General features: G+C 34.8%; 1 long non-coding RNA gene across 2 annotated transcripts in view; it reads left to right on the top strand.

Annotated features, from left to right (window-relative positions):
• Window positions 1–26,001, top strand: part of LOC138708628 (uncharacterized) — a 65,782-nt gene extending 39,781 nt beyond the window's left edge. For both annotated transcript variants that reach the window (XR_011334734.1, XR_011334733.1), the window contains one exon: window positions 25,870–26,001. This is a non-coding gene — a long non-coding RNA (uncharacterized lncRNA). The remainder of the gene's footprint in view (window positions 1–25,869) is intronic.
• Window positions 26,002–26,643: the final 642 nt, after the last annotated feature.

The raw sequence follows: 26,643 nt of genomic DNA, 5'->3' as shown, positions 1-26,643 counted from the left end.
AGGAGAATGGAAATGTGAAAAGAGAGGTACTTATAATGCAATTTGTACAGGAACATCCGAACTTAAAGCTATTAGTTATTTGAAGGTAATATGAAAATGAAAAAACAGAAGACGACGTCTGGGTAATTGATTAAGTGGACATTAAATTTGTAGATGGACTTAATTAATTGGACATTCATGCAGTGGACGTACAAGTGTGGACACAACATTTGTGTTTTGGACAAAAATAAAGTGAACATGTACTTAGTTGGACATATATTTATGGTCATAATTAGAGCCCGGATTTTATATAATATGAAAATACGACATCTGTAGCCAAAAATGGCAAAATATGTAAATCTAGATAAATATGTAATAAATAAAAAAATATGTAACTTAAAATGTAAGCTCTATTAGATATATTTTGCAAAATTACAGGCGCACATGTGATTGATGCTCATTTAGAGACGCAATTAACAATTAAATATTTCTTCCATATTTTCTGCTGTAACCCATTGCATAGGAATCGACAAGTGAAGCTCTAATCTTTTCCATTGTGTCAATGTAGCAGGAGTTCAAATAATTTTTCCAGAGTGTTGAAACATCAGAGTTGCAGTATTTGCTTAGGAATGCTTGAAACTCTGGCACTCCAAGTTTATACCACAGTCTACTATATACAGGCACGAAGTTTGAGTTTTGAGGGTGCTAGAAACAATAGACTGTGACGGTACTATTTTGCATTGCCTGTAATGAGGCGATGTTAGCGATCCTAGTGGTGAGCAACTACCTAATATTTGCATATTTACTACGTATTGAGCTTCGCGACTGTATATACTAGACTGTGGTTTATACCCCTTTGCCATGCACAAATCTTTATTAAATTCACTGGTAGAAGGTTGCAGCACCACTTGTGTAAAAGAACTTGTTTTTTCGACGGAGCACGTTTTTTATTTGTAACATGAAGATTTTGTACGGAGCGATTTTGCAGTCACTATAGTGACGGTCACATAAGAACACTTCCTAAACAGCAAATAGTGCCGTCTTGTCAGTGTTGCCAACTGTTACCAGATATCAGACGATCCTTCGTACTAAATGACTTACTTGCTTACCGTTGGAAGGTTATTCTAAATAATTCAATAACTTGTAACATATTTTCGTAGGCAAACTATGCGAGAAAGGGATCAACATGTCAAGTATTTTGTCTAGCAATACGAAATTCATTGGTTTGACTAAAAAATTCACTTACGAGTCCTAACCTAAAAATGTGTTTTGTTTGACCACATGAAATTATTAGTATTAACTCCGAAAACTTACCTGACTACAGTCTTGAATTATAACCACAACGCAACACATAACATATCTATTATGCATTAATATTAATACTGATATTAATTAATTATTAGTATGTTCAAATTTCACTACTTTCCAGTAATAGACTCAGAAATCTAGTACAATTTCAATTTCATGGAACTCCAATATACTAGGTACAAAATCACTGCCATTTGTAGTATTTGTCAGTATCGAAATTCGAAACGTAGTTGGCAAAAGAAAATTCAACCTGCAAACTAGAAAGTCACCACAATCCACTAGCATATGTAGTAAAGGGGGAAAAGTGGTTAGGTTTCACCATTAGGGTATGAAGTAAGCTGACCCGAACTATAGTAAAGGCATCATCAATTTAATTGCGATCTTTTAACTTGGATGCGACTGGCGCCATAGCAGTAGACTAGCTAGCTGTTATCACCTGATGTCAGAATAAGCTTCTCAAGAAAACTTAAGACCTACTGTTTTCTTTCAGAGCAACTGATTGGGGGTGTTTGTGGCAAACGGTAGCAGTACAATGGCCCATCCCTCGCATTTTTATTTGTTCCTACTTTACCGTTACTTCCTAAGAGATACATAAAATGTTAACATGGCAAAGGGATGTCCATTTTTTGACAGAATGCATTTTTAATTATTAAATTATTTTTATGCACTAGAGACGAAGGAAAAAGCTTTATAAACAATTTTAAAACGTATAACTTATGAGCTAAGTCGAGGGAAAATTTGTAAAAAAGAAGTGTGTCCTTTCAAAATATATAAAACTAGTGGCTTGTGCAGCAAATGCTGCTGCAAACTAAGTTCGTTAGACGTTCAAATAAATATTTTTCAGATTTATTTTCAATGAAGAATACTTATTTTTGATAGTTATTTGCTTCCGTAATAATGAAACATACTCCCTCTGAATGGATTTTTTTTATGCCAAATACTTTTTTTTTGAACCTATCCAACTTCATTTTTTGAGTTTCAACACGAAAACGCAAGTATCACTGTTAGGACGATAGCAGTAGCTATTTTAGGTCATTGTGGATTGTAGGCAAAAGTTAAAAAAAATGTCAGGTTTGCTAAGCTTTCGAACAATAGCATTTTCGTATAGCTGCTGCATGTAGAACTTGAAATGTAGAGCGTAAAATCATTTTATCCTACTAAGAGATCTTGCTGAAATGATCTGGAGACTACAAAAATTTCTAGGCCTCTTATTTTATCAGTAAGTAATACCTTTGAGCTTTCCTTAGGAACTGTAATTTTTGCGTTCTCTCGAGCCAATACTGAAGACAATGACACATATCAATATCTACACTACACTGCCATTAAGTATATGAAAAAGACCCAATCCCACTGGATTAATAAGTATAAAAATATTTGATTTCTAATAACAATATTGTTATCTTACTTAAGTTTTGTAGTTTTACTGTATATAGCAGCCACTCAGTAAATTATAGAAATGTAGATCTAAATTAAGATATTCTCTACATTTACTTACATAACCTCAAAACGTTTCACTTTCATGTCATCAATATAGCATCAATATTATGTACAATTAATGAAAAATAGACGCATCATGATATTAACTATAATAATATTTAATTTCTAATGGTAATAATGTCATCAAACCACCTCAAGTTTCGTAGATTTGAATATCCAATACACAGCTGTACTCAGAAAATTATACACTGCAGAATCAGTTTTTAATAACAAATTGAATTGAGCTCTAAATATGTCGGCAATCCTGCAGGTCATGGCCTTCGTGTAATAGCCTATTGTTTATTGTAGTGTGTGTTTTGTTCTGAAATTCAATCAAGTCGGCCGTGATTCAATAAAATTAGTTCTCAAAACTGACAACAGGTGGATTTTGGAAAATAGGAAAATTATGTAGGAAAATTGACATTTCATTGAAAACTACTACTTTTCCGAAAAACTTTGGATGCCAGGCGTGAAAATGAGGGGTCACTCATTAAAATCCGTTCAGCCGTTTTCCCGTAATTTCCATTACCATTTCAAGTTATATATATATATATATATATATATATATATATATATATAGATGTGTAATGTATGCCAAAATATTTATTATGCACCAAAATATGTAAAAATATGTAACTTAAAACTCGGAATAATGATTCCTTTGGTGTGATTCGCCGACATTTTAGCTTTTCTTATAGGACCAGAATATGTAATTACATAAAATTCGGGCTCTAGTCATAATTTAATGGCCATAAGAAAGTAGACACTACATTTTTGACTTTACGAAATGGATCTCGTGTCTGTGTTTCGTTGTACTGTACATTACGGAGTTCAATGTTGGCATCGAATTGGCAGTTCTCCATTTTGGGTGTGAAATATCATGACGTATTTACCTGTTTGAATTCTAATTGCCATTGCATATTGTTGGGACGTAACGCCCACCCGATGCAAAGCATATGAAGCTGGTTTTTCCCTCTGTTGACTGAAGTCAGAGCACAGCTTTCCGCATGCCTATAAGCAGTTGAATGATTTACGAGTTCACATCTTCACTGTGTCCACCATAGAAGAATGTAAAACTGCTAATGGGTATTTACATTCACTTCACAATTATTTTCTTTTTGCAGTGATTTATATATTTTTTCTTCGATGCTGCTATATCTATTCTATTGTGTACATTAGTGTCTTTTATTTTGCTCCGACTTGAAAGAAGTTTCCGGGAAATAATATTATTAGGAAGAAAAGAAAAAACGAATGCAGTTGCTGCGGCGCACGTGTTTGAAAGCTGCGAGGTCTAGGTGAAGCGGCGTTCACACCAACGCGTTGCTGTGAAAGGGAAACATCGACGTGGGATCCAGCAAGACCATTTATGCTTCATAAAATACTTGCTGGTCAACATACATTAAGGAATGAGCACATCTTTAACCATATATTGGATATGGCATGGAATCTTATTTGCCGAACGGCTAGGTTAGCGGCTTTCTACGTTGGAGACCCGGTTCAAATCGCAAAGATTCCGAGTGGAATAAAATTGTTTGGTGAACAAAAATATCTATCTCTCTGCCTGTCTGTCTGTCTGGTTTGTCTGATCTGTCTGTTCTCGTCTGTCTGGTTTGTTTCTTTTGGTCTGTCTGTCTAGTCTGTGCGTTCTGGTCTGTCTGTCTGGTTCGTCTGTTCTGTCTGTCTAGTCTGTCTTTCTAGCTTTCGAACTTTTTATTATTTCTCTATTTATCTCTCTATCTTACCTTATCTATCATTACGACATAATCATCACCATCATCATCATCATCATCATAATTCATAGTTATCATCAATATAGATACATTTTCTGTTGTACACTATGATCATTATTATGACTGCAGAATGCTGTATAGTTTCGATGCATTATTTCTAGAAGGGGACGTTCGAGACCAATTGTTTGTTGTTTAGTCAACTGTCCGAAGACAGGTTTGAACCTCATAAGTAACACCAATAAGGCATCACTCATGAAGCAACTAGGCCAGGAGATAATGGGGTAGGATAGTGAGTTCCAATGAACAATAACAAAGTCGCCGTTGAAAGACTTCTTCTTCTTCATATATTAGGACTGTGTCCTATATTTTTCCATTTTGCTTCACTATGTGTCTGGTGACCATATTCCTTGCCACCGCCTTGATGCCGCCTCAATGGTCGTGATGTATTTGGCGTGTTTGATGGCGATTTAGGTAACCTGTCTTCAGCCATTTCAGCCATTCTGCATACATGGTTTCTCCATCATTTTCTTCTCTTCCTGATTCATTTAATTACTTCGTTGAAAGACAACATTTTGTGTAATTTTTGTTTTACTTTGAATCGCAACGACTATTTCGCTTATATGACGTCATTCCATTTTGGACCAATGAAGTGTAATGAAATTTTGAATTCCAACCAATCACAGTCAGACTTTGCGATAATTTCTGCAGCTAGATTTATCGCTATCAATTTATCGCATGGTCGTTCTTTTGTTTAGTCGTTGTCGCCAACTGTTTCCCCGTAAATTGATGATCATGAATACATTAAGATGCAACTACACGGTTAAACTTTTTTTTCAACTTTAAAACAATGAATGCAAGATTGATATTTAATATTAATTAATATATTTACGCAGTGAAGATCCAAAACGGCGCACCATGTAGACACAAAATCCTTATGCATCTTAATTGAACGTACCTTTTAAACTTGATTCTATTCTTCCCAGATTGCACGCATACGCGATTGGAATATTGAACAGTGTAGATGCAGCTTTAGTTCCGTTACTACAGCGAGAATTCGTTTGTCGAGCTATAAAAAATGCTTTCGTGTAGCACTCATTGTAACGGTCGAAACAAGGCACAGCTGACATTGGTCCTGCTTCCACAGGTAGCCTAACGTAAACTATAAAATTGTAGCCTATAACATTTGTATTGAAATTAAACAATTAATAGACGTTCAAATTTATGTAACATCATCGCATATCAAACTCAAAGACCTTGCATAGTAATAATGTCTTTGATCAAACTGCCTTTCGTATGGCGTAATAGAATTCGTGTTTTAATTAGGCCTATCTGTACAGAGATGGCTTCACTGTGTAGCAACATGTCTCGCTGTGAATACATAAGCATTGGTATATAGCTGTCCCCACTGTTACTGTTAAATTAAATTATGATTTCAGCAGATAATGAAAATGTATTTGTTATAATAATAAGAGAAAAGTGCAGTACATGTAATTAACAATGTTAAACCTGTATTTCGATTTTCGCAATTGGCATTACTGAATAATAACATCGAATTTCTTTATTGCAATAATCGATATTCATCTACGAGTATTTCAACTTCACAATGTCTGAATAGGTTAAGTATTCGTTAATATACAATTATTAACATTTTGTGATCGAATTTTAGGGATATATTATTTAAATTTTTATTTTATTCACGAAATAGTCCTAATAAATGTCACTCGAGGTCTGAGATTTCCCAGATAAAACCACTCGCTTCGCTCGTGGATTTATCGGCAGATCTCAGACCTCTCGTGACATTACTACAGATAATTCTTCTAACTTGGCACGAAAAGACAAAGATTTATGTGAAGATTTTGCCTTCAAGTAAAAAAGAAATTGTATTAAACTATAACTCTCCCATTTATATTAACATCCGCCCTTCCTGCTGCATACACGTACTTACAACTACAATAATAATAATAATAATAATAATAATAATAATAATAATAGCCATCATAATCATCGAACCTTAACAGTTAACTCAGACATCTGCACCAATAGGAGAAATCTCGTGAACGTTTGTCATATACCTGATTCTCATTCGGTTCAAGTTGAAACATGATTAGGCGTTGTAGCTTGGCTTTCTGTAATGGTGGCAAGAATGATTACGAATAATAGAGACGTGCTGGAAATTGTTGACAGTAATGGAAGTACTGTACTTCGAGAAAATCTAGTTAATTTCTCTATTATTGGAACTACATAGGAAGATACATAAAGCTGTCTTATGTCGTTTTATTAGGAGTGCATCACGTAAATGTGTACAGTATAGGATCTTTTATAATATGCGACACTTTGAAACATATTTAGCATCTAAAAGCGGAAGAAAAGAACTGATGGAAATTTAGGTCATATATCATCTATAATCGAACTTCATATCGTTATAGAAAGCATCTTCTTTTATTTAAGGGTATATTATGTACGTGAACGACCGCAAATAATATCACAATGTGCAAACTCTAAGTTTCTAATATTTTACAAGAAAATGAACTCACAAGTGGACAAAAATTACAATGTACCATAAAAAGACTTATTAGAACTTAAATAGCTGATAGAAGTATAATAAAAAGTTACTAATATTTTTTAAAGCCAGTTTTATCAGAGTATGAAAAAAAAAATGAAGTTACGTATATCATTTGCTAACCATAACAATGTTAGAGTTTCTCTGACACATTTAATGTTTTTACTTTATGTAATAAACACTTATTTCTAAAAAGTGGACTACTCTCAGACATGTAGAGTTGTTAATTTTAATACAATTGGATTTTTATGTGTCCTATATGAGATATATTAAAGTTTACATAATTTTTTGTGACCCATTTTTTCATTTTCAAAGGCATGAGCATTATTGTAGTCTGCTTTTTGCATAAATAGATGTGAAATTAGTGTAAAAAATTTCAGTATTCTATCAATAATGGTTGTGGAGTTATGAAATAATATGTGTGGAAAAATTGCATCTTTTGGGAAATTTAATTTAAAGTTAAAAGTGAATATCTTACCTTACTTGTATTGTGTTAGAACATGTCCATATAAATAAATGAATGGATGGATGGATGGATGGATGGATGGATGGATGGATGGATGGATGGATGGATGGATGGATGGATGGATAGATGGATAGATAGATAGATAGATAGATAGATAGATAGATAGATAGATAGATAGATAGATAGATAGATAGATAGATAGATAGATAGATAGATAGATAGATAGATAGATAGATAGATAGATAGATAGATAGATAGATAGATAGATAGATAGATAAATCATCCACTTCAAGCACTAGGCCTAGTGGTCTGTTGCGGTCTCAATGGTCTCTTGCCATCTTTTTAATAGTCTTCCAATAGATCGTTGTCCAGAAGGGCGGTAATGTAGCACTGCCTTTGGCCAGCATTCTGCTGGCATTTTCTCGTCATGCTGTTTCCAATTAACTCTATAGAATTTAAGAAAATTTAATATGGGTTGGACGATCAATTCTTCCAAAATTTCTGTATTTCGTTTTCTATCCCAAATTGTGTATCGCGCCGTTTTCCTCATGAATTTCATTTCGTTGGAGTTATACATTGTACATCTTTTTTGTCAAAGTCCAGGCTCCTGATCCTTAGATTAAAATAGGTCGTGCTAAAATGTTGTACGTCTTTAATCTTGTATGTTTCTGTACTAAATTAGGTTTAAAAATTGAATTGATAATGCCGATAACTTTTACAAAATTAGTTATTTTAGAATCGATATCCTTTTCTTTTTCATATGAAAGACGGTACCCTAAATATTTAAATGTGTTCACTTATTGTAGAATTCTGTTTTTACTTCTTATTGGATATTTACCTTTAAACGCCACTGCTTCTGACTTTTCTACAGAAGTCGTCACATTGCAGTCCCTTGCAACTGTGTTCAATGAATAAATGGACTTCTGAAGTGGCCAACAGAACCTGATCGTCTGCGAAGAGAATTGATTGTATCTATTTATAGAAACATAGCCTCTGTTTGGGTTTTGGACCTAGGCGGAGTTACAGGGGGGGGGCACTGCCCCCCAACTTGGCCGAATTATTTTTCTATTAACTTTAGAAAATGTTGAATTCAAAACATTTTTCTTGCTTTTGTTTATGATTAAGTTTCTGTGCTTAAATTGACGAATTAATGTCTTCAGACCATGTGGCTGGTCTACAATATTTATTTCAAATTTCTGAATGTATAAGAATTTCTATACCTCAATTGAGGGATGGAAGCACTGCAATGTTTTTTGTAACAGCCTGTACTGATGTGTTAGAACTCTGTAGGTGTTCAAGCAGTCACTTGGAGAAATATGAATAACGTACTGCACAACAATGCAGAAAAAAGAAAAGTGATCCCGGTATAATGCGTAAACATAAAGACGAAATTAAATAAAATAGAGTTTACATTTCTTACGATATATTGCTTTTTTAAATGAACATATATATTAATAGTCTTACTAATAAACCGTGTATAGTTTTTATACGAGACTTATGCAGAGTTGAGACAGAAAACATTACTAATAAACCATGAATAAGCTATGGACGTATAAACAGGCTGTAACTATACAATGGGAATTGCTTTGCAGTAGTTATATACACGAAACCCCTTGTTTAAGCGTTGTATATAGCGAAAAAATGGCCGCCCCTCTAACAGCTGTTCGTATCGACTGTCATTTTATGATGATGGTTACCATGGTTACCTTGTAACCACAGAAGAACAAACCAAAGATCATAGAATTATTAGAATAATACTGCTGTAGCTTGTACTCTTTGACCAAAATGTAGTGTGGTAATCGATTAGAGCCAGTTGTACTATCGATTTTTAACACGCCACACTAGAGCGCTCTACCGAATGCAATAGAGAACCTCAGATATTCTATTACCTTTCGTAACGAAGTAATGACGAAACTATGACGTAGCTGTGTAACAGTTATACTGTTATACACGACGTATGTAGTGATTATCAGTAAGGAATTTACACACGACGTATAAACGAGCTACTCAATGTATAAGTATAAGACAGTTAAACGTCTGTATATAGAGTTTTTATTAGTAAGACCGTAAATGTAAAATTGATCCTCCACTATGGACTCATGGCTAGCACGTCTGGCCATGAAACGAGCGGCCCAGGTTCAAATCCTTGGTTGGAACAAGTTACTTGGTTGGGGTTTTCCCTCAACCAATTGAAGCAGAATTGCTGAGTAATTTTCGGTGTTGGAGCTCGGACTCATTTCATCATTATTAATTCACATATCATCATCATCATCATCATCATCATCTTCATCATCATCATCTTCATCATCATCCATACAATAGCCAGTGTTAAGTTCACGGTGCGGCCTGCTGTACTTATACAAGAGCACGGCCGTTTGGCTATCCAATCATTCACAGAATAGGAGTGGTAAGCACAATAATATCAGGCTATAGTGCAAGCCTTCGGGTCCCTCCTCCGTACAAGAGGGAAAAAAAAGTAAAATTCTCTGTATATTTTGTTACAATTTTACTTTATTTTACAATACCCTTTATTATGATCATATTCCGATATACTGTAATAAGGCCAAACTATAATGGAGGGAGGAGATAAATGATGTCCCCCATAATCTCGTTATATCGGGATTCTATGGTTTTGCTTTGCCCCCCCCCCCCAGGAAACTGTTCTCTCTCCGCCTATGGTTTTGAAACGCCATTTACATATCATGGAGTTCATGTAGATTATAAAAAGCAGAGGCGAGAGAGGACATCCTGTCGTACAGCTGTGTTAATATTTTTAAAATCTGTTGGTTGATTATTTACTCTAACAACAATTTTTTTGTTCTTGTACATATTATAAATAGATTGTAATATTTGCTTTGGGATCTCGTTTTCTTTTAGCATAATTAACAATTTTTCTGTTTAATTTGACAAAAGCTTTTTCATAATCTATGAAAGGCATTTGTAATCCTAAATTAAATAAATAAATAAATAAATAAACTATATATCAGAAAAAACTACGCAATTAAAAAAAAAAAATTTTTTCAAAAATATTCACATAGGTCTACATTGATCTGAGCTGGTGGAAAGCAAATACCCGAACCCAGTGGTCGGTATTTCTTGACTCGCCAGTTAATCCCTTAATACTCAAGTAGGATGGAGGAGTAAGACATGATCCCCCTCCCTTAGCCATCACTTCTTCATTCACAGTTAAGCAGTCTCCTCCTACTTCCCCTTTGCTGTGTATCACGGACTGCACTCTTTGCCGACCACTGCTGTAGCCATTATTTCTGCCATTTTATTTCTTTTCGTTCGTGGCCAACCAGCCGGCTGCTCGCTCCACGTCTTCATGTCTCAGTAGAGGTAAACGATCATCCATCCAGTACGGGAGTAAAGTGTTATAGCAGTTATAGATGGTTTTCAAAACCTCGTTTCGCTACTTATACTATCTTCCCAAATTCATCACGATACTGGGTGGGCACCGGTCTTATTCACTGGCAGAAATTTCGTGAGAAAATTTCTCCCCACAAGGACTCAAACCAGCGCTCATTCCGTAAGGCGCATCTTGGGAATGACGCCTTGCACTACTACGCTACGGCGCGGGACCAATAATGCTGTAGGCTAGTGTGCTTTAAAAAGATTTCTGTAGCGTATTAAGAGTAGGAGACATCCTTCCATTTAATTCTAAACCTTTGAGGTTTTCCTACAGAGATTTACCTGCTTGCATGGAACAGTCAAAACGCTTATGCAAATTAGGTGTTCAACTACGGTTAGTTTCTACACTGGGGACAGAACATCTAGAAGCTTGGAAGCTTGTATTGAGAGATCGCAGCTGGATCAGTGAAAGTAGGTGGTTAACGCTTTCAGTTTGTAGTGCAACGAACAATTCTGCTGTGTGTGGGCTCTTCTGTAGTGACGTCATTGAAGCCTCTAGTTGTTCTGTCCCCGGTGTAAATTGGATTATTTTTGTATTTCTGCGCTCTGCGATATGAAATTTTAATATCAGTAGAACATTTTAAAGTCATTTTAGTGTAGATCGAGGCTTTCATGTAACAGAAATAGGCTAATAATAATAATAATAATAATAATAATAATAATAATAATAATAATAATAATAATAATAATAATAATAATAATAAGTTGAAAATAGATGTGAATTGGAAAGAGAGAAGGCTATTCTGTAACCTCTTTATGAAACAGGATGGGAGAATAAATATCAAAGGGTAAGTGGAATAGTGAGAGGAGTAAAACAAGGATGCCCTTTATCACCTACTCTGTTCAACATCTACTTGGAGGATTTAGTGAAGAACTGTTTTCAGAACATGAGAAGGGTGATAGTAGAAAGAAGAAAAAAGTGCATTAGATTTTCTGATGATATGTCGTTTAGTAAACAATACTTACATGCTACTGGACGTACATGAAGCTGTGAGCAGTAGCCTATGGGATGAACATAAATGCAAACAAGACGAAGATCATGGTTATAGAAAAATTAAAGAATTCGAAACGAAGTAGCGGACGATATGAATAGCTTCAAATACTTGGGGTGTGCTATAAGTAGTAACATGAGCTGCCAGAAAGTCAAAAGGAGGTTAACAATGGCAAAGTAAGCTTTTAAAAGAAAAAACGAGCATCTTCTGCTATTCTCTGGAAAAAATCTAAGGAAGAGACTAGTGAAGTTCTTTGTGTGGAGTGTAGCATTGTATGGGACAGTAACATGGACATTACGACGTGAATAGAAGCGACTAGAAGCATTTGGAGGAGAATAGAGCGTGTGAAATGGACAGACAGAATTAGAATTGAAACTGTGCTAAAAAGAGTGAGCGAAGAAAGAGTAGTGCTGAAACTGAAGAGAAAAAGGCCACTGGCTAAGAAGAAATTGCTTACTGAAGGATGCATTGGAAGGAATGGTGAACGGAATAAAAATTCGGGGCAATAGATGATATGAGATGGCAGATAACATTCAGATATGTGGCTCATTAATATATGGAGACTAAGAGGAAGGCGGAACGTATGAAATACTGGAGAATGCTCGGTTTGCACTGAAAGACCTTCTCTTGGGCAGAACATTTGAATAATAATAATAATAATAATAATAATAATAATAATAATAATAATAATAATAATAACAATAATACAATCACTACCGTCATGATTACCAGTATCAAGAACTCTGCCCTAGGGCCCTATTTCACAAAAGTATGGTCTAATATTGAGCTGTAACTATAGGCCACTGTTGCCAACATATCGCCCTACAATCTCGCTAACTTTTCAACAAAAAGTAGCTAAATCTGTCGAAAGTTTGTTAAAAAATCCCCAGAAACATCGCTAAAAATTTATTAATAAATATTACTAAATAAAAATAAGAAAAACATACATATGCGAAGAAAAATATAATTTCCTCGTCACACTCTTCTGCGGAGTCTGGTTGTATTGTTGACGGCTGTGATGTTGAGGTGGAAGATGTGGGAACAGCTGATCTTTGAGTGCACATGTCCGCAACCGTAGCCGTTATAGCTATACCGGTAGCCGCTTATTAAAGAACCCGCCTACTGCAGGGGGGTAAGAGGGGTGTAGCATGCGCGGCGCGAGGAGTTTGAGCTGAGTTTTGTTTGTAGGATACCTATAATAGTGTTAATAGAATTGTGTTCCACGAAGGTTTCTTGTAAATTTGTACTTTATTTCTCCATACTTACAAGAGTAGAAGCAATTTGTACTACCCTGTTACGGACTCTAATAGAAACTGACTGCAATGAGTGTCCACAGCAATAGGAAAATATTCTTGACCGTTACGGAGCTATATGACGAATGCGATTGTTGACTTTTAACCCCATTTAAAACATTATTTTCTCGTTTGCCTCTTACTTATACTTTTAATCTTTGTTTGTGTATTCTATAATAATATTAATTTGTATAGTTTAATTACGTTAATGCAAACTTGATGAATTTTCTTTATTTCTAATACTATCGGAGTAATATTGCAATGATTATAAGTCCATAGTTCTAATGTATAAAAGTCTTGAAACAAGGTTCTTTAATTCTTCCAAACTCATAATTTTTTTTATGCTCGACCATGCCGAAATGTACTAATTATACACCTGGTAGCAGTCCTTTAATGCATGTCATTAAATTACACCTACTCATTAAAGTACAGGTCTTCAGCCAATGATAACTCAGCTTACATGTGTTCAGCCAATGACAAGTCAGCTTTGTACCGTTATAAAACCGCAAGTATCGATTATTCTCGGATATGCAATCGAAAGAGAATTAGCGAAAAGTCACGGAGGCTGAAATCCAATACTGTCGCAGAAGGTTATGTTCTGTTACTATAATAATTAGCGCTAATTGTAAATAATATTCAAATAAATTCAATTTGTCATCTCATTTTTCAATGTCGAATTCAATAATCAAGGTTATAATATTATAATATTATCAAGTTTAACGGGATTATACATCAAGGTCAATGACATTATTGTTCCTCGGAAAAAATCAATACTTTCGCGTCTGCGCACATCTCACAATTCACGACCTTGAACAAGGTCACTTCCGATCTTGTCAAATACAAATAAAATGTATAGGCTACATCTGAATACCGGCAATTTCAAGTTAGATATATGGTCGAGCATAAAAAGTCGTATGGAACTCGCCTATAATGGTAATTAAGAAGCTCGTATGAAAATTATGAAACTCGCTTGCGCTCGTTTCATAAACATCCATACTCGCTTTCTTAATTACTATCATTATAGGCTCGTTGCATAATGTACTATTATGCTCGACCATGCCGAAATGTAGTAATTATTATGCACCTGGTAGCAGTCCTTTAATGCATGTCATTAAAGTACACCTATTCATCAAAGTTCAGGTTTTCGATTATTCTCGGATATACAATCGAAAGACAACTAGGGAAACGTCACGAAGGCTGGAAATCCAATACTGTCGCAGAAGGTTATGTTCTGTTACTATAATAATTAGCGTTAATTGTAAATATTATTCAAATAAATTCAATTTGTCATCTCGTTTTTCAATGTCGAATTCAAGGTTATATCAAGTTTAAAGTTTATCTTACTCTCTAGATTATATCAAGGTCGTCGACATTCGTTTCCCGGAAAAAATCAATACTTTCGCGTCTGCGCACATCTCACAATTCATGAGGTAGGCTATTGCACTCACTCACATGACAATAACATGAATACTTATGAATAATTTCAAGTTAGAAATATAGTCGAGCATAAAAGTCGTATGAGACTTGCCTATAATGGTAATTAAAACTCTCGTATAAAAATTATGAAACTCGCTTGCGCTTGTTTCATAAACATCCTCGCATCTTAATTACTACCATTATAGGCTCGTTGCATAATGTACTATTGCCTGACCGGATTAAGTGAAGTCCGGCTTATCATGGTCCGGATTAACGAGGTTTTATTGTATGTGAATAATTTAAAATCAATTCATTTTAAATAATAACGTGAATATATTACAGAAGTCGTATTTATATGTTTTTATAAAACTAATCTCAGGAAAATAGCTTTCCACCTCGCCATGTTTGCTAAAGTCCTCGGAGAAACGATATAATTTCGTATCGGCATTTCTTTTGCTGCCAGGTGTATACCTGTACTACTACTAGCTTTATTATTCTTACTGTTACCACAAATGCTATAGGAATCCTACAAGCAAAACTCAGCTCGAACTTCTCGCGCCGCGCATGCCCCTTCAGTAGGCTTGAGAGCATGCTGGGAACGGGAGCATACGTCATCTGCGCGAAACAGTCACGCCCACTGGTTTCTGCGCACTGAGTTTTCCTTGTTGGATGCCTATATCAGCACTGCTACTACTACTACTACTACTACTACTACTACTGCTAGCCTATTACCGCTACAAAATCACTTTTATTACCATTACTACAAAATAGCTAAAAAAAAGAGTACTGCACTTTAGACAAGTGTCATGCTTACTCTATAGGCCTATCGAAGAAACCTGACTATTTATCCGCTTAATTTCAGACAAAAAAGTCCAAATTTAGGCTCATTAGAGATGCTTATTTTATTTAACGACGCCTTTGAAGTAAAGAGTTTCGTATGTTGGCATAGAGACATCCTGGAATAGTTAGCCTATTGGTTTGAAAATCATACATTTCGTACACAGAAAATAGGTCTTAGTTTTCGCTATCGTAATCTTAATGTATCTCTGCACTTCATGTGCCTACATCAATAATTAAAAGCAATAGTTAAATATGTTATATTACATATTCTGTATTTATATTTAACGATGATATTAACTATCCGTCTTATTGGGCATCAGTATGATGGAAATGGGATTTCAAGGAATAAAAATGCTCAAATAAAACTCTTGCATAGAAAATACAGGAATCAAGTTACGGTTCCTTTATTGAGATACTGGAGGAGATGCATTATAGGACCCCACCTCGAGTATCGATTGTAATATATTGTATATTTTCGATTATTGTATTAAGTATGCCATCTTAACAAAACTAAAACCATACTACAAGTATGATTTAATAAAACCAATAACTATGAAATAAGCTCATATTAGTCACCTTTGTTATATATTATATTATATTCAAAATAAAGTTAAAGAAACAAACCGAAACTAAACTTGAAAAACCAGTGACATTAAACTTTCAAATAATACAACGCTGGTATTAATACAACAATTAAATTTAGTTGATATTAATCATCTTTATAAAACATTACAAAATACTAATTTTACTCTATTTATACTGCATTTTTGGTCCAGGGAAAATACTAGTCTTCCATAAAAAAGAACTTTTTTACTGGTATTTTCCTTGGGTCAAAAAATTGATGTAAAAATTAGCATTTAACTGGACCTCACTGGAGATGTTTCGTTTAATTTTCTCCGTTATCCAAGTGATTTCACAACGTGCTACGATACGGCGTTCCTTTGTTTATCATTTAATACCTTGTATTTTCCGATGACATCACCACATGAGTCCATCTCGTTTACTTTTACATTTCTTCAAACTCATCCCAGAATTACATGTTTCGCAGAACATTTCACTCCTAAGTAAAACACAATCACATAAAAAACATAGAACATATCTGTATTTATGGATAAAGTAAGTAAAAAGGTTCTATTTATAATTCCATAATTTCATTTCTAGTCTTACATTTTAAACCATCAGGAAGAATTTGAGCCACTCCTTTTTATATTTAACTAGACCTATAGCATTCGAAATTGCCGCCATGATTATGATCAAATTAATTTTCAAATAATATTGGTTGGTTGGCAACATAATAAAAACGATACATATCGATGAATTAATTGATCGAAACGCTACTTCCGTTCACCTTTTTTGCGGTTTTGCATATTCCTATACAGCGACATCATTTTATTTTTATATTATCTTAATGTCCTCTATCATCTGATATCTTCTTCTGCCCGGAACTCTTCTTCAGTTCACCATTCCTTCCATTTCGTCCTTTAGTAGGCAGTTTCTTTTCAGTCAGTGACCCAAACAATTTATTTTTCTCTTCCTGATCAGTTTCAGCATCATTCTTTCTTCACCCACTCCTTCCAACACAGCTTCATTTCTTATTCTGTCTGTTTCACACGCTCCAATCTTCTTCATATCCTCAATTCAAATGCTTCTCCCCTCCCTTCCCTCCTCCTCCCACCTCCGTCTTCCTCTTCCTCTTCCTCTTCCTCTTCCTCTTCCTCTTCCTCTTCCTCTTCCTCTTCCTCTTCCTCTTCCTCTTCCTCTTCCTTCCCTGTTACCCGGATTACTTTTTTTAATTGCAGTAGTGTACATTATATACAGCACTCAACAAAAACACAGTTTTTTTTAAGTTAATTACATGCTGTATTTAATAATAATAATAATAATAATAATAATAATAATAATAATAATAATAATAATAATAATAATTCTTTATTTATACTGGTAGAGTTAAGGCCATAGGGCCTTCTCTTACACTCTACCAGGTCACAATGTATACAAGCAGTTAAAATTAAGAACAAAGGTTAAAGAAAAAATACTAACATATTACAAAAAAAAATAATAATAGCATAATAAAATCGACACTAAACAACATGAAAATAATACCATAATAGAAAAAAAAGAAAGTAAAATACATTGGAATATAATGAAAGCAACTCATTTAGTACAAATGGTTAATATGGAAAAACGTAAGGAAGAATATATCAAAATGGAATGTATTACTATGTTATGTAATAAATGTATTATTATGAATAAAAACGCTTTTATTATGTGAGCCTACATGTGAGTAACATCTTTCTCCATTACTGGGTCCTACCTTCGTCCCTTTAAGACTCGAGATTTTTAAACGAAAATCGAGACATGTCCCGCCAAATCGGGACATCTGGCAACCCTGCCCTCGGCCCGTATAGTCCGTATAATCGGACTGTATTATACAGGGCTCCTACAAAAGACCTTTCCGTTTTCGAACACATGTAATTTATGTTCTATAAATCTGAGGTGCTTGAAAATAGTACCAATGGAAAGAGAAACTAAAAAACTTTACTTTCTTACCTTAAAGATGTTCAATGTGTCCCCCCATCACACATCAATCTCTAGTCAAGTGGTCCACGTAGGTACGCGGATTTTCCGATCCCCAGATTCTGAGGTTATGTCTGTTCACCTTACCAGAAAGATGAAAAGTGGCTTAGTCACAAATCACCACGGAACGAATCAATTCTCCATCGTTTTCAATTAAAGTCTCTATACTTATGCAGTAGCAGTTTGTCCTCTGGTTTTAGGGCTAGCAGCCAGACAACACACGCCCGTAACTGCCTGCGTCAGGCTTGGCTTCCGGCGCAGCTGCAGAACAGGTTAGAATTTAGACTGGCTTATTCAGCCCTGGTTTTATAAGCCAAGTCCAGGCGGGACCCGTGAAAGCCTGCCTGTGTAGTCGTATTGTAGGGTGACTTGCAATCAGATATCCATGAAACAGTACTAGTTTGAAATCTAAGTTCGTTGGCTATTTAGTCACTTCGGAAATCTGTATTTTCTGGTAAAATACGGCAGAAAATTCTTTATTAAAGTAACATAGTTTCACAATTTGTTTCACTACAGAATTTAATAAAAAATAAGATAAATATTATACATTTTATTTTCCTGCAAAAGTGTATCTGACTCAACTAAATAGTAACATTTCTTAACTTGTGACTAGTTAAAAAAAGGAGAGGAAAGGAAAGGAAAGGAGAGGAGAGGAAAGGAAAGGAAAAGGAAGGGAAGGGAAGGGAAGGGAAGGGAAGGGAAGGGAAGGGAAGGGAAGGGAAGGGAAGGGAAGGGAAGGGAAGGGAAGGGAAAAAAGATGTTGAAAATACATTGTAACAATTATTGTGAATATCAACATCTATTACAGGAAAAAAATTCAATTTTAACTTTTTCCTTATCAACAATTATAAGCCTTATAAAGACCTATAAAATGTAAAAATGTTTTTCGTCCTTCAGAATATTCATTTGCTATTTAACTTCTATGGAATAGATTTATTTTTATTTGTAAAACTTAAAGTTTGAAGAGTTTGCACTAAATTTATATTACTACTAGCCGTACCCGTGCGCTCCGCTGCACCTGTTAGAGATAAATATGAAGTAATTACATAATTAAAATAGGACGTTTGATCCAGGGAACAACTTTTACAACAGCGCAAGATAATCTGCTTCGCTCATTACCCAATTGTTTTTGCATTGCATTTATTGTATATATATTTTATGCATTTTAACACGATTCAATTTAGCATAGTTAAAATTTGAATTATAAAATAATGGATTGCTAAGCTAACGTACTATTACTGCATACTAAATCAATACACTCTCGTTGTTCGTTAATTCTCTGAGATTAAAATGAGTGTACATAAATATTATTTTAAGAAATACAGAAAACGAATGTACAAAATAGTCTATCAAATTTTCTGTAGGCTATATTTAATAGCTTTCGATTGTTGATGTCCAAGGCCCCTGTTTCGATTGTTGTTGTCCAAGGCCCCTTATAGACGAAGTCATTTGTTCTTAATTCATTGCACCGTCTTAGATGGCGTTATTTTAATTTTAAAACTCATTTATCTCATTAAATATCAGTCCTATCAAAATTTTGTAAAGGATAAAACTTATCGGAAATCCTTTTTAAAGAAACTTTTGTTATGTAACATTTTTAACAAAAATCAATAATAAGCGAGATATTTCGATTTATTTAATTCAGGCCCCCTTATAACCCCCCTTTTAAATAAAGTATTTCGAATGCCATATAGCCTAAAATCTAAGTTACAACGAACTTAATTTATATTCCAATTTTCATATAAATCGGTTCAGCCATTATCGCGTGAAAAGGTAACAAACATACAGACAGACATACAAACGAAAATAAAAAAAAAAAAGCGATTTTCGGTTTCAGGGTGGTTAATTATATATGTTAGGACCAATTATTTTTGGAAAATCGAAAATTACCAGAAAAATTTCGGCTACGGATTTATTATTAGTGTAGATGATGAAAAGGAAAGTGTAAGTAATTTATAATAGGCCTAACTGTTGGCATTTAATGTATATTATGCTGTCGAGAAATAGTTTTCTTTATATTAATTACTTTTCAGAAGACGATAAATTAAGTTTTCAATAGTTTGTCTATATCTGTATTCTTCCTGTCGGGTTTGGATGAGATTTGGTTGATATTTATCCTGCACCTGAAAGCAACACAGTCTGGTGCAGGTCTGCGGAACAAAACCGGCCTTTCTGGTCGCTATTAGGACTGTTTGGGAGTCACGTGCAACCACAAGCCTGCCTGCTTGTGAGAAAAGGTTGACGGCAGGCGAGCGATATCCATGGCCGTGTGCACCATTCTCGATCATCTATCCCGTTTATTAGCAATCACGGAAACATGGTTAATTCTTGACAGTGATCAAGTTACAGATGCGGTGCACCGACATTTTCCCTCGATCAACTCAGTACCGTCAGCTGACGGTACGCTCGCTTGAGAAGAATCATCTGAGCGCTAGGTTACCGCGTATAAAACAGCGAACGAACGCACTCTGTCAATTATCGCTTCGTTTTTGTTTGTCGGACTGCTTTCAAACATCCTCGCTATTTTCAAATAACAAGTTTCAATAATCATGGAAGAAAAAAAGAAAAGAGCACCGAACTTCTCACAGTTCGCAGTGGGAATTCCTTTAGAACTCGTCAGCAATTGAGGCGCTGACATGGGAAAGGTAGTAACTGCCAAAAACAAAATTTTTCAGGGGAAGCAAAAAACAAATTTATGAACACTTTCTCACTTACATTATTACAGAAACTGCTTTAAATGAAAGGCATACACTCATGTTTGTGTTACATATGAAATTTGAAAAGTGTGGCACAGATTTATCTGTGAAATCCTATTTTATGAAAATACAACATTGAAATCACTCCTAAGCCAATCTGAGAATTAACGTTATTTATGCATTATGCACAAATTTTTCTGTAAAATGCATGATACTTTTCATCGAGGAAGTCTAACAAGGATAACAAGTCTCTCTTTTTGGCATCAGGGACGACTGGTCTTCTTTCAAGGTGTTGCAAGCACTGCAAGTTAGTGATTGACGTTAATGACTGTCCTTTCTTAAAAATCCTGTGCTCTATCCACATTTCAAGGTCATTAAATGACTGTCTTGTTTTTATTAGAGGAAAATCAGCTCTTGAGAGTCTAATCCAGTTGAGGGTGCTGATTTTGATAGGAGTTGTATTAAAAAACTTGTCACATTCTGCAGAAATGTCGAAGAAATCCTCATCCTTCATCATTATTACATTATTAGGCCTTACCTCTTCTGGAACCATGGTCTTGCATCTTTTTTATCTTTTCTCTATGATGCCAAATTCCCTATCACATGGCATGTAGGAATGTTCTGAAACCAGAAATTTCAAATCCACTGAATCAAAATGTTTCTTGGCAATAATGTAAATCAGGACCATTAGAATCATCCGATTCTTATTCTGCCCTGCACAGTTATCAACCCATATTTGTCTAGACACACTCTGATGTTGTAAAAGGAGTTACTACCTTCTCCGGGCCAACAGCTGTGCACATACAAGTTACAATATCTAGTGACTACGTTTCCAACTTCGTTTCATTACATACGGACATACTACCTTCTCTGTGCCATTGGCATGGCCATTTACTACCTTCTCAATGAAAAACCTAAAAATTCGAATTTTTGGCAGTTACGACCTTTCCCATGTCAATGCCTCAATTATGCATCCATATTACAGAATAAAAGTACTGACGGAAGTTCTCTAAGAGAAAAGCAGGCTACCTGGTTGGATTTAACCTCACAATTCACATGAGTTATACGTGTTTACATAATTCCACATAATTTGTAACGTAATTTATACAGTGGTTATTTCATATTATTGATAAGAATTGGAAAATTTTCAGTATACGGATACCTCACTGACAATTATCTTGAAATAGGCTACTAAAAAGAGCAGATATGTAGGCTATGTGTTTGTCGAATGCTCATCATCTTGCTTACGAAAAGACACATTTCGATGCCAATAACTTATTTGGGAAAATTTCAGTATACGTATACCTCGCTAACAATTATTTTAAAATTACAAAAAAAAAAAAAAAAAAAAAAATTCGTTTGTGTATGTCGAATACGCATCATCATGCATACGAAAAGAAAGTTTTTAGTGCCAATTTATTTTGTGTGCACAAGGTTGGAATTATGGAGTAAAAGGGAAAGGAAAGTATCCTTGTTCTGAAATTGTCATTTATTTTGTGTTCACAAGGTTGGAATTTTGGAGTAAGAGGGAAAGGAAGGTATCCGTGTAATTTCTCTTAATTCAAGCGTAAATAGCCTAATTGTCCAAAACGTCATGTAGGTCTTAATAGTTTCAAACGGCAAATCTATAGCTAATAAGTGATAATCTCGCATTCTACAAAATGGTCATTTAGTTTTGCTATAATATTACCGGCATAGAATAACTACTTTATTATTATGTTAACAAAAATGGACAATTACGCCTAAATAATATTTTGTCCTCAAGTAAAGTCCCGATCTTCCAAAGCACAAACATATATAAAACATTAGTCTAGTTTGAGAAAAAATAACATTTTTATTATTCATCTACAAACTTACTCTTTCTACAATAACACCAATTTTGTTATTTCCGCAGTGATTTCCGTGTTCAAGATACATCATTTCGTCTTCAATTCCATCAAGTACGTAAAATCGTGCCGCCATTTTGGTTTTCTCAACTTGACCATGTTCAATTCAAGATAATCGGTCCCACACCCGTGATCAAATTTGATCATCTTCAACTCGCTTGTTTAACTTCGATCGAGATTGATACTCCGCAAATTGGCGTTGAAGATGGTCAAGTGCCGACTTAACCATGGTCAAATTTTAATCGAGAATGGTGCACACGGACACCAGTCACGAAGGTAAACAGTTATGGGAGGTCTGAATGAGATTTTGCCTGTCTCCGCTAGCAGCAACTGTAGTCGGTAGGGATTATTATGAACATACGGTAACCATTCATGTTCATTAATAAATTTGTAATAATTTTATTGTCAATATTATTTAATACAAAGATTCACGACCATTAAGTGGCATTATTCAGCTATGATACTTGTTACTTGCATTTTGTTGTTTGTTTACAGGTATTACATACTTTACAAATTGCTTCATTCGAATTTTTCTTAAAATCTGTAGCTTCTTGAAGCCAGCCTGAAAATATTAATTTCCTGCATTAGGTGTGTCTGTAGTCTAATGGTGCCCAGGGCCGCTTCTCCAACTCATTGTACTTTCTGCACCTCTCATATTTCGGCATCTTCTACATAAAAGTTATCACAGTTAGAGAAAGTAACCAAGTGAAAGAATCAGCTAATATGTCCAAGGTAAATTGCTGATTTCCCGCTATTATTAATTAACGGCTTACTGCTCAACATCGTATCTTATTAATTATCAAAGTTTAGAAATTAAGCATAGAAATGGATTACATGTATTTTAAACTAAAAGTTTAATCGGTAATAAAATCCACTTATTTAATCCATTAATGTAATACATTTATAAGCATTAATTCCGTTATTAAAGACATCGTTGTAAATCACTGATCCCCGTGTCATTGCCTGGGAAGCTTTCTATGCAACCTTGAACGTTAGTCTGCCATCTTTTGAAAATTAAGGGGAATGCAATAACTGACGAATATTTACGTTCTGAAGAATATTACATACAAGGGATCACAGTCACTCTTGTGACAAAATGTTTTAATTAAATTATTTTTATAATTTTAACATTAAAGACGCCAGAAAAGTAGCCAGGTCGCCAAGTGGAAATTTTCGTCGCCACAAGGAACATAAAAGGCGCCAGAATGGCGACAGTAGCCACATCTGGCAACTGTGGTAGCAGCCATTTCGCCTCAACAATGAATAAATTTGTTTATATGAGCTATTATAAGACAGTGTTACCAACTAGGAAAACAATGTTGACACAAATAATCTTTCTGAGTTTCTCTTTCCATTTGTGCTATTTCACGCATCTCAGATTCGTAGAACGTAAATTACATGTGTTGGAAACCGGAAAGGTCTTTTGTAGATCTGTATATAAAAAAATCTTATTGTAACACATTGTGCGATTTCAATTTATGAAACGAATTGTTGTAAATCCACAAGCAAGTCTTCGTTACATACGATAAGAGAAATGTTAGAGCTGATGTTATGTTACTTATCACAAAACGTCTGTTAAATACCATGATAAACTGAGATGTAATAGACTAATATGATGAATGTTCAATGGGAAAGTTCTATCATGTTTGAGAAATTATGAAATAACAGCAAACCTACTTCAAGAGTTAGGAGTTACGTTGAACTAAATTAATAGGGAAACGTGAAAGGCCTAATTGAAAGTACAAAAAAATATATATATTGACAATTATATAGCATACTCAGGAAAGCTCCCCATTAATTATTACAAAATATGAACGGCATGAAATTGGTTTGTTACATCCCCAGCGAAACAAATGCATTTCTATGAAGATATCTTATCTTGGCCAACAACTGCTAACGTTGAATCACCGGAAGAAGGCTTCTAGATGTGAAAAACTAGAAAGTTAAAAAATACTGACTGACTACTGGCTTCACAAAATATAAGAAGGAACTGTAAGAAAGTCGACATCCCGTTTGCAGCTCTCTTTATATTGTCATACGTATTTGTCTGTAGTGTTAATATGATCATTATATTAGTGTTAGTGAATAATTCGTTTACAAATACTTTATGAATACTAATGTATTTGTAAGTATTATTCGTATAGGCTAGTACAGCGACTGCGAGCTGGCACTCAATGAGTGCATAAGCTATTTCCCCTCCATTACCCCTTCTACCACTCGCCCCGCTACGCGCACGGTTTACGCAACATTACATAGTTTTGAAGCAGTCAGTTATGTACCACAGTCTGGTATATACAGTCACGAAGTTTGAGTTTATGAGGGCACTAGGAACAAAAGACTGTGCAGGTACTATTTCGCATTGTCTGTAATGAAGTGATAGTAGCGATCCTAGTGGTTAGAAACTATCTATGGATGCATATTTACTACATATTGAGCTTCGTGACTGTGAATGTACTACGTTACCTAAGGAATATGGCACAACCAAAGAGAAAATATTCTTTCCGTAAGGAATGGGAATTAGATTATTTTTGTGGTGAACAAAATGAAAAAGCGTTTTGTTTGATATGTTGTGTACCAATTTGCTTTATTGCACATTTTAACATCAAACAACAGTTCAGTACGAAGCATACCAAGAAGTATGGAAAAAGTATAATTTCAGATATTATTTACGGAATGTCATTTCTGTAGAATTATTATAAATTTAATAAAATAAACAAGTAATAAATTACTGAATTGACTTATCAGATAATATTTAGCTGCGTCAAATGACTGTTTACTAATAAATTTAACGTTTAGAGTAGTGTAATTCTACACGACTTTGTATCAACGTTAGAATTTGTTATCTATTATAGGGGACGAGAGAAAGTAGTTGTTAACAAATCTGAAAAGGCAAAATACTGAAAAAATCGCACAAGATAGTGAACAAACCACAGCATAAAATTCGGTTCGTGCCAGCTACCGCATTTCAAAATATATTGAGGGTAGAATGAAACCATTCGCAATGGGGAGAATGTTAAAGACTTTGGTGTTAGTTGCAGAAGATGTTTGTCCTAACAATTCAAGTGCATCAGTCTGTCTCCTCACACAGTTGGGGCAGAACAGCGGTACTTAGTTCTGATGTAGGGGTACAATTAATGAATAAAATACAAACTATGAAGTGGTACTCCATGGCACTAAATGAAAGTACAGTTAATAAAGATATTGCTCAATTAGCCATATTTAATGTCATTGACTTTTCAGATAATAATGCTACGCCACTGCTGCAGACTGTGACTGTGCTGAAGTGGAGCGGCCGTTCATCGACTCAGTGTTGTGTACACGAACAGAAAGTGGAGTGAGGTTGCCATTGAGTTTCCCCTTCAGTACGAGCTCCCTAGGCTAGTATCATAACTTGTTACAAAAATGTTATGATTATTTCTTATAAGTATTAATTGTCACATTTATTATGGTATTAGTATAAAATAATATATGTATTTGAATATCTATTTATGAAAATATTATTTCTGTCTCATTATGTCCCAGCAGATAACATTGTTTGTAGTCCTCAATGTCAATTTTGTTCCAAAAGGCAACATCTCCAAGATACATATATTTACATATTTAAGAGGTTATACCAAGTTTGCAGAACAGGGCGACAATTGTGGCGTTGCGTCATCACTCATCGGAAACGTCACGCATCTCTTCCTTCTACCCCCGCGTCATTGCCTTGGTAGGAGAGGGGATTTGTATTCAGTGTCTGTGTTATGTGATTGCGTAGGGGCGCAGTGACGTCATTCAACCCCAGTGTTCTGTGGGCGGGGAACGAACGCTTTCCACTCCTCTCTTGTCAGTTCTGTAACCCTGGGTTATACACTTAAAAATAATTTAGGCACATAAAAACAATTCATATTAGTCGCTCTTTATATTGGTAACCTCAATTTGTGTATAGTAATGTGAATTCTGAAAAATACAGTTTTTTGTTCTCCTGTAAAATTTGATTTTATGGAGAAGTGGCCTTTTCGAAATAACCGATTC

The sequence above is a fragment of the Periplaneta americana genome, chromosome 11 (genome assembly GCF_040183065.1).
Source record: "Periplaneta americana isolate PAMFEO1 chromosome 11, P.americana_PAMFEO1_priV1, whole genome shotgun sequence".
In the NCBI taxonomy this organism is placed as follows: Eukaryota; Metazoa; Arthropoda; class Insecta; order Blattodea; family Blattidae; genus Periplaneta; species Periplaneta americana.
This window is presented reverse-complemented; position numbering and strand designations above follow the sequence as displayed.